The sequence below is a fragment of the Rutidosis leptorrhynchoides genome, chromosome 7 (genome assembly GCF_046630445.1).
Source record: "Rutidosis leptorrhynchoides isolate AG116_Rl617_1_P2 chromosome 7, CSIRO_AGI_Rlap_v1, whole genome shotgun sequence".
Lineage (NCBI taxonomy): Eukaryota > Viridiplantae > Streptophyta > Magnoliopsida > Asterales > Asteraceae > Rutidosis > Rutidosis leptorrhynchoides.
In genome coordinates this window covers 125,406,456-125,416,385 of record NC_092339.1, presented here as the reverse complement: position 1 = coordinate 125,416,385, position 9,930 = coordinate 125,406,456, and the positions used below count along the sequence as shown (strand labels likewise).

The 9,930-nt window shown below is 33.0% G+C and overlaps 1 long non-coding RNA gene across 5 annotated transcripts; it reads right to left on the bottom strand.

The window, feature by feature from the left end:
- Nucleotides 1-1,287: 1,287 nt before the first annotated feature.
- LOC139857260 (uncharacterized) lies at nt 1,288-9,426 on the bottom strand. 5 transcript variants are annotated; one of them, XR_011762430.1, is made up of 7 exons: nt 8,851-9,426; nt 4,648-6,692; nt 4,528-4,577; nt 4,189-4,325; nt 4,007-4,111; nt 2,951-3,030; nt 1,288-1,746 (listed from the first exon to the last, which is right to left on the bottom strand). It is a non-coding gene; the product is annotated as an uncharacterized lncRNA (long non-coding RNA). The 5 variants fall into 5 exon arrangements; XR_011762432.1 differs by having other exon boundaries at nt 4,648-6,023; XR_011762433.1 differs by having other exon boundaries at nt 4,648-4,767; nt 8,851-9,425.
- Between the last annotated feature and the right edge of the window lie 504 nt (nt 9,427-9,930).

Here is a 9,930-nt window from a genome sequence, read left to right as displayed (position 1 = left end):
ACCTAGATTATACAACACTCACTACACCAACACTTTGACGTTGGTTAGCCTTTAATTTTTATGAATCCTTAGTGCACAATAATACTTAGGCGACAGTGTCGACCATAGATCATTTAGGCGGTATGACCGACCATATATCACTTAGGCGGCAGAGCCGACCATATGATACAAATAACACAAGTGCACTAAGAACTTAAACACAAACTAAGGCTTAATCGGAAAACTTAACGAAGAACACTTTTATTAATACAAAATGTAATTACAATATTACTCACTTACAAGCTTTTCTTCTCTACTCACACTCTTCTCACTTCTTACTTCTTCTCAACTTCTCAACTCACTCTTTTCACACTTCCTCACAACTCTCACAACTTTCACACAATGAAATCACCACTCATATTTATACTACTCCATAGAAAGTTTTACATTTTAATATCTAGATATTTACATACATTACTAATTCCATATTATCTAAATTTGCATTGCATTTTAACATAAACCTGGCCGAATGTAAAAAAAAGTTAAGAGATTTTGGCAACTGCACGTTTTCCTCTGATGACTTTTCATTAACCCCATATTTAGTGGGGTTATTTGTTGAAGGCCCAATGTTATTCATATTACTTGTAGTGGGCTAGTTTCCATTAGGGGAACAAATCTTTGCTTCGGGGGCTTGTTTAGATGAATAAGATCAACATTAGGGATTGTTTCCTCTGACATGAAAGTACTTTCAAGATTTTATATCACATTGTTTGGTTACAACACCTACAAGGGCTGCTCGATACATTGCTCGAGACCCAACCGAACTCAAGTCAAATCGTCAATGTGCTCATTCTTGAAGCCATGGATTGTATCATAATCGAAATATATGATATCTACAGTCGCATTAGTGACGGAATTGGAAACGTGCTTGTAAGGACTATATCTTCAGGCGAAAACGAGGCTAAAATTGCCTTGTCGATTGTGCAAAAAGCCAAATTTCAAAGTTAATATGAAAATGTTTGTTTTATCGAATTCAAATTAGATTTTCGATTTGATTTCGGTTTCGGTTTTGATATTTGAATTCGGTTTCGGTTTTGATTTTAAAAGTTTCAAAACCAATACCGAACCGAATAATCCAAAAAATCAAAAACCGAACCGAACACCCCTACTTAGAACTATAACCAAACATATTTATAATAACATGAAAACATTATTATATTATATATAATCATTTAGAGAAGGTTTGGAGCTAGCTTAGGATATTGGTTTGTTAGGCTAGTTATATTAATATTGTAAGCAAATCTATCATTCACCGTAAACATTCAGTTTTATTACTCCATAAGAAGCATAAACTAAATACACGTTTAGTTTACAGCACACTAAAAAGATCCAATAAATTCTAGACCAAACCTATATCTTAACCTTTGGTGAATTCAAAAAATTTCATACAACGAAAGGACACCTAATAGACTATGATGCAACAAATCTATGAATTAAACAGCTTAAAGTTCAAACCCAACAAGTTATTCTCTACCTTCCATTAGGCCTTCTACTTGCTCCATCCCTGTTCAATGTCGAAAATCGGTTAGTCAGCCTCTGCCAGCACCGCCACCTTGATTCCCACGCGGGGCCCAGCCTGCACTATATTGCTGATTATTGGTGGCATTATTTTATCCATATCCACCGCTATTCTTGTAACTACCACCCTGCTGTGGTGGGTAGTATTGATTGCGGGGTCCACGTGGAGTGTATCCATGTGTCTGAGCCCTGAGGATTCGACATACTGTTGTAACTGGTACTTGAACCATAAGGTTGAGCGTAATTTGGATCATAGTTAAGGCCTAAGGGTAACTTGTTATAAGGTTGATTATAGGGCTGTCTACTCCGTATTATTTTAGATAACAATTTTTCAATGTTTAGTTATCTAGAAAGAAAAAGAAAAACTGAAACAAAGTTGATTTAATAATGGGAATACAAAATGTATATATATATATATATATATATAGTGGTAGGATCAAGAGGGAAGTAACCATTCGGGGGGAAGCGGGGGGAAGCAAAAACTTTTTTTTTTTTCGTTTTTTGAAAAAACTTTGTTCACGAACATTATAGATGAGATGAAAATATGAACATTTAGTAGAGACACTTTGTGATAAATGTTTTTATTTTGGCGGGAAAACGCTCGAAGAAGTAATATATAACAATTATCGTGTTTTTCGAGCGTATTTTGAGGTTTTAGCTATTGGAGTTTAGATATTAGGGTTTAGATATTAGGGTTTATAGGGTTTAGATATTAGGGTTTAGAAATTTAGGGTTTAGATTTAGGGTTTAGATTTAGGATTTAGATTGAGTTTTTAACACGAACGGTTTAGAGTTTAGGGTTTAGGATTTAGGGTTTAGGGTTTGGTGTTTTGGGTTTATGGAATAAACCCAAAACACCAAACCCTAAACCCTAAACCCTAAACTCTAAATCGGGCTAAATTTTACTTCACAAAACATGGAAAAAAAACGTTCATATTCTTCACGAACAATATTATCTTGAATGTTATTTTCGTCGATCGTTTTCCCGCCTAAATAATAACATTCACCATGAAGTGTCTCTTCTAAATGTTCATATTTTTGTGTGATCTTGATGCCGGAAAAAAAAATTCAAAAAAAAAAACGGAAAAAAAAAAAAATTGCTTCCCCCCGATTGGTTACTTCCCCATTGATCCTGCCCCTATATATATATATATATATATATATATATATATATATATATATATATATATATATATATATATATATATATATATATATATATATATATATCCTATCGTCATCGTCATGTCTATTATAAGAAAAGACTAATTTTGAAATCAAATATGACAAGGTTTCTTTTAAAATGTTGTTAGTAAAGTCATAATTAAAGGAATTGTTGTATGTTATCAGATATTTTAATTAAATACAACAATCGATAATCTGATTAACGTACCTTCCATTCTCCCAAGGCTTTCTTGGATTATCATCATGCCATAAAGCAGGCTCTGGCTGCAAATCATCTACCGTCACAGTCTGCACCAAAACAAAGTATACATATATAGACACAAAATATATATTTTTCAACTGAGTGACATAACTAATACTGTAGCTAAAAAGATGAATTTAATAGCAGAAAATAAATAAATAAATAAATAAATAAATATCTGAAACAGAAACCCGTAAAACTACCTTTTTTGGTAGTTTGACCCTCGGAGGTGGTCAAGATATACGATTGGGTTCATATTATAAAAGGCCATTGTTATACAAGGTCTAGTTTCTCTTTGTCAAACATTTGTTCATTTTATAATTTCAGAAGTAACCAATAGGTTAGTATATTCTAAACACTTTTTAATCATTGAAATATTAATCCTAATCTACATATCTATATACAAGAATTATGAACAAGAAAGTAGTATGCAAATAAAAATAGCTTTGATTGACTTTCAACCCGTTCGGTCCAGACCAAGATTGTAAAAGTAGCGAGTCAGAGACGAGTCGGGCATTGACCAACGCCGACTTTAAGTAATAAAAAAATTGAACACATAAATATATATATATATATATATATATATATATATATATATATATATATATATATATGTATTACACATAAATATATCAAACATAAAACATAAATATTTCAAACAGAGATATACAGCACAAAATCTAATTTAAAAAAATATATAAAATTTTGACCTAACTTTGACTTTGACTAACTCAGACCTGACTCGGCCGAATTGAGCCCGACTTGACCTGACTTTCTTGTGTTGACCGCCTTTTAAAGTGTTTTGGGTCGAGTGCGAGTCCCCAAATCGACGCGTCAACCAACTCGGCCACCTTTTAGACCCATTTCACTTTTAGTCAAACGTGTTAACTTGACCAAGTTAACCAGTTTATGATATATCACAACCCAAATTGGTCCACAATTCATAAGTGAATGGGAAAACCTGTCACCTCCAATATATCCAATACAATAAAAGATAACAATGCATTGGCATATGAAGTTTACATGACTTGATTGTCGATAATATCGTCCATCCCGTGAACAGGCGATCGGACTATCGGAGGACGTGGATCTCCCGCACAAAGAGATAAATATCCGTTCATCCCACCACTACAGTTACCAAGAAATTAAATTAAAATAAGAACATAGCATGAAAAAACACCGTAAGAAGACTTTGCAACACAAACCTTGCTAGTGGGTCAATTTTCTCTTTGCCTTGAACCCGTTCCTCAAGCGAAAATTGCTTGCAATGGTCATTTAGAGAGAATGCCTTTACTTCTTCAAGTAGAGGATCTTCATTAATAAGAGGCAACTTTGCGATCCCCTGTGAAAATCACCAATCAGTTACATTTGCCAAAGTCCTAAAGTATAACCAAAATAAGAGAAAAAATCATCACTGCCATACGAAACGCTTATCATTCATATCAACTTCAAAATCTTTCAAGGAAAATAGAAAGAAATGTAAGAGGCCAAATCTTTATAATCAATACAGTAAATGTTATATTTTGTCAAACCGTTGATTTCACCTGTTTAAACGGTTATTAATTTTCTGCACTGCTCAGGAACTGCATGAGCACTGCAAAAAGAACTCGATTAAAAATTGGAAATATGATAAGAAATTAATGGCTAAATATGACAAGCTAAACCTTGCAACAGGAAACACGCCCATAAGCTGATTAAACGGTGACCCAAGTTCAAAACTGATATCCAACTCTATAAGATCTTTAAGACTGGAATCAAACGGTGCATCATGGTATGGATAAAACCTGAACATAAAATATTTGTATAATTCAAAAATTAAGTAATAAAATTCAATGCAATCAAGTTTTGAAACATTACAAAGTCCTTCCATATTACTATACCTAGCAATTGAGACCCATACTCTCCAATTTTGGTCAAATGGGTCAAGCTTTCGGGTCAAATAGGTCTTGAAATAAATTAGGCCTGGCAATGTAAACGAGAACTTTAAAAAAAGATCCAATGAGTTTTTCTTCAACCTATTTGGTCTTATACAAAATATAAAAGAACGAGTCAAATGGGTATCAAATCCTAAAGTTCAATAAATAGAGACTAGTTTAAATGGGTCTTGTGAATAGGTCAAATGGGTCGAACATAACAAGATTCATCCGTCAATCGTTTATGAAAGCATTAACAGTTATATCAATTATTATTATTATTATGTATATTAATATATTAATATTTTTTATATATAATAAATATTAATGATAAATAATACTCCCTCCGTCACGAAAAAAGTGTCTCCTAGCAAAAAAATGTAAGATATGTTGTTAAAATGTCTTTTTTGTCCTTCATTTAATATGTTATCCGAATGAATTAGTTTCCTTCACAAAGTAAGTGAAAGAAGAAATTATGAGCAAATGATTTCCGACTTCCATATATAAAAATGGTGCAATTGGAATTTTAGTGACATTATAGTGTTATTTTGAGTAAGGGACATATATAAATAGTAATGTGGATTGTTTTTTTTAGACGGAGGAAGTTATAACTAAAACAATTAAATAGATGCAAAAAATCAAATGTTAAAGTATATGACATGTTTGGACCTATCTGAACCATTACCTATTACCTGACCTAACCTTTTACCCAAACGACCCAACCTGACCCATTTGGCAGGTATACACCTTTTACCCAAACGACCCAACCTGACCCGTTTAAAACTTTTACCCATTTGACCCATGACCCATGACAACCCAAAACCATTTTGACTCGTTGCCTAAACCGACCTAACTTGGCCCGTTTGGCAGGTATACAGATTACCAATAGTTCCCAACACATATCACATAAAACACCTGATACGATGGTCAATCCAAGAACATAGTAACCGTTCGATATATCTAAGCAACTTACCACTATCAAGAACAAACACCTTCAGAGTAATAGTGCATCACCCAACATAAGCCTCAGTATATCGAAGAATCTACAAAGTCGTTAGTGCTTGTTTTAACAGTTAGCAGGGCCGGCTCAACAATATAGAAGGCCTTGTACGAAAATAAAACTGGCCCTTGAAAAGTAAAACTTTTTATTAATACATATAAAAAGATAATACTGTAAAATTAACAATACAAAAAAAATAATCACAAGACCGTCGTAGCAACATGTTTTGTCCTACTGAGGCAGAGATAGGGAGATGCATGTAAATGTTTTGTCACCCTCAACACCCTGACACTCGGACTCCCATTCCTCTTTAAGAATATTCTTTGTCAGGATATGCGTATAAAGGGTATAGTGTATTTAAAAATTGTGAATTAATTACCAACCTCCGATAATTATGAATACTAACCACCCTCATATGTTTTTTTATTTAATTTTTAAAATAGTTATGATGTGTATATGAAATATGAAATATTTATATTGATATTTAATTTTCCTGATTTGCCTCGCTTATTCGTAAACTATGGCTTCGCCTCTATGTCCTCCAATTATAATTAAACTACAATCCTAGTTGTTTTTAAGCAAAGTGGCAATCAGCTCTTTATATGTGGTGTTGTCACTCATTTAACCTTATATGACAATATCCATATTACCTCAATTTTGAAAAGCCTAAATTAAAACTCCCTTCCACGTTCTCAATCTGATTACCCACGTCCCTGAAATTCTTCTTTCATTACGCAGTTGTTATCATCAATTTAATCACCGATCATAATTGATTAACCTTCTTCGTTCATCATTCCTTTAATTTCGTTTAAAGTAAAAAAAAGAAGATACAAAGTTATGATACATTGTTTTGTGATAATTAACTGTATGATTAGGTTTGATAGGTTTTTATAAAATCAATCACGATTAATTTTCCTGTAATATTAATCTATAAGAAAATTCAGTTACCTAATCACAATGTTTGCCTACGGTTTGTCTTTTCATCTCATCGTAGCAGTCAAGTAACTCCTTTATGAATTCTTATCATGAGATATATTATTGTTGCTATGTTATAACCATAGTTATGATAGATAAGTGGGTATATGAAACTTTTGTTACAACTATTTTTGTAACACTTAGTCTGTGTGTGATAATATAAACAAGTAACAAAATATAATATTAATTTGTTGTGTTGCTATAGAAGTTTTATCACATGCATTTATGGGAGACATTGACACAAAATGGTATTTCATTAAGATTTTTATCAATTTATTAACTTTACTTTATAACGACTGATGCTTTGTATCAGGTTGCGGATGCTGCCAAAAAGGCTGTTGTGAATGTTGTCGCAGAAGCTATTGCGATGAAGCTGATTTGTAGATGATGTTGATGTTTGTTTATTGATAATGGGTAGTTTATTATTGGAATATATGATGCTTTACTAGTTTTTTTAATTGAATTGTATGATTTATCGCAACAAAAAATTGAAGATAATTATTTTCTTCTAAATTTAGGTTGGAATATTTGGGTCAGGTTGCCCAAAATGTTATTATGGTTGAAGGTTGTTCATATCAATGACATGGTGCTTATTTTGGTTGGAGATTAATGTCATGTTTTTCTGATTCGTAAGGAAAAGTGATTATATGGGTACAAATTTGTGGTACTAATGAAAATGGATTATGTTATTTGTTCCAAAAGATGCACAGTTAACAATTTGAGTCAGAAAAGTCAAACTATGCATCCCTTGTCATTAATGACATAATCCAATTTCAATAGTACCCCAAATTTATAGTTCAATTAATCACATTTTTCCTTGTCAACTAGGAAAAAACATATCAACCACCAACCATAATAATCAGCATGGTATTGATATGAACAATCCTTTAATCGTAATAACATTTTAGGTTAACCCAAATATTCCAACCCAAATTTTCATAACAATAATACTTCTTACATTTTTTGTTACGATAACCACACAATATAACTAAAATTTAGCAAAGGCGTCACACATTCCACTAAAAAACCACCCATTATCAATAAACAAACATCAACATCATCTACAAGCAGCAACATCCGCAACAGCCTCCGCATAAGCATCCGCAACAGCCTCTTCGACAGTATATGCATCATAATACAAAGCTTTATTCATTATAAAGTAAATAAATTTATAAAACTTTAACGAAATACCCATTCATGTCAATGTTTTCAACAAATGTATCTCATAAACTCTTACAGCAACACAACAAATTATTAATATATTTTGCTACGTGTTTATATTCACACATAGACCAGGCGTTGCAAAAATCGTTGTTACAAAAGTTCTATATACCTAATTATTTATCATTATATGGTTAGAACGGAACAACAATAATATATCTCATGATCATTATCACAAAATAATGGATCAGGTGAACATGTCAATACACACCCTAATCACAACATTGTAAATGAGTTTTTCGTTTACTAATGTTGTCAAACGAACTTCGCAAGAAACCAAATTCTGAAACAAATTAATCCGAGTAACAAATACATATACAAAACCTATAATAAGGGAAATGGTAAACAATATAGTATTTTCGATGGGCAAATTCAATAAAACGACTTATTAATGCATATATAGAGTTAACAGTATAGCATTTTCGATGGCGAATCACTTAAGGTTAACAATATAGCATTTTCGATGGGCAAATCGGTTAAGGTTCACAATATAACATTTTCGATGATAAACAACAATTATCAAATTCAATAAAATGACTTATTAATGCATGTATACTTGATTTGATATGTGATAATCTAAAATAACAATTACTCACAACAACTTGATCAAACCTAACTTGCTAGCGAGCAACACGAAACGCATGAATAAAATAAAAAAAAATTAAGCATAAACATAAAAAGTGTAGTAACTTATAATATCAACTGAAATCCAAACTACTTGCAAATTCTCCTAAACAAAACGGAAGGCAATAACTCACCACAAACTTCGTGAAACTGAAATGCGCGAATCTGAGATAGCATACGCCAAAATAATCCGTCAAAGAAGGAAAACCACCCCACACAGACAAACTAGATTTGTAAGTGAATGCTTAAAGACATCTGGTGAGGGAAGCCTAAGAAAATCCACCAAACAAGCAACCAAGAAAACAAACGTGCAACATATGGCGTGGATCATGTGCAAAACTTGGTGAGCAAATAACCAAAACAACTACTTTCAACATTACTCAACGTGAAAAAACGGGATCTGGAGAAACACACCAGATCCACGATAACTGAAACAGAAAAGAAAGATCCGGGCAAACTTAAGCACCGGTAGGAAACCAGGCTCTCAAAATCCGGCTAAAACAGAAGATCCTCCCAACAGACGATCAACACAAGCTCAGAATGAGTTAAATTACGCAAGGTAGAAACCACGTCATTACCGGAAAATAAAAAACGAGATCAAGGACGGGATACAATCGGTCAAAAATAAACCAAATGCCGAGATTGTAAAAGAAAGGAAGGGTGAAGCTAGAAGGGAAAATAGAGAATCCGAGCAGGAAAGACGAGCAAGGAGGCGGCTGTCTTTAGAAAATAAAAATAAGACAAAATTACCCAAATAATCCCTCTGTTTTTCATATTTAGTCCAAACCATCACTCCCACTCAAAACCTGCAAAAATCATCCTGAGGGTGTGTTTGGACGAAAGTAGCTGTAGCTTATAGCTGGAGCTGGAGTTTATGAGCAGGAGCTGGAGCTTATTTTTGAAGCTGATAGCTGGAGCTTATTATTTTTTATAAATGTTTGGTAAACTAGTTGGAGCTTATTTTTCAGTTCATAAGCTCTACTTTTTTTCATAAGCTACTACAAGTAGCTTATTTTTTCAGAGCTTATGATTTTCATAAGCTCTACTTTTTTTGTCTACCAAACGAAGCTTATGACTTAGAGCTTATTAAAATCATAAGCTCATGCTCCCATAAGCTTCCATAAGCTCCAATAAGCTACGCGACAAACACACCCTAAAAAATAAGCTTCAGCTTCCAGCTCTAGCTACAAGCTCTAGCTACAAGCTCCAGCTAC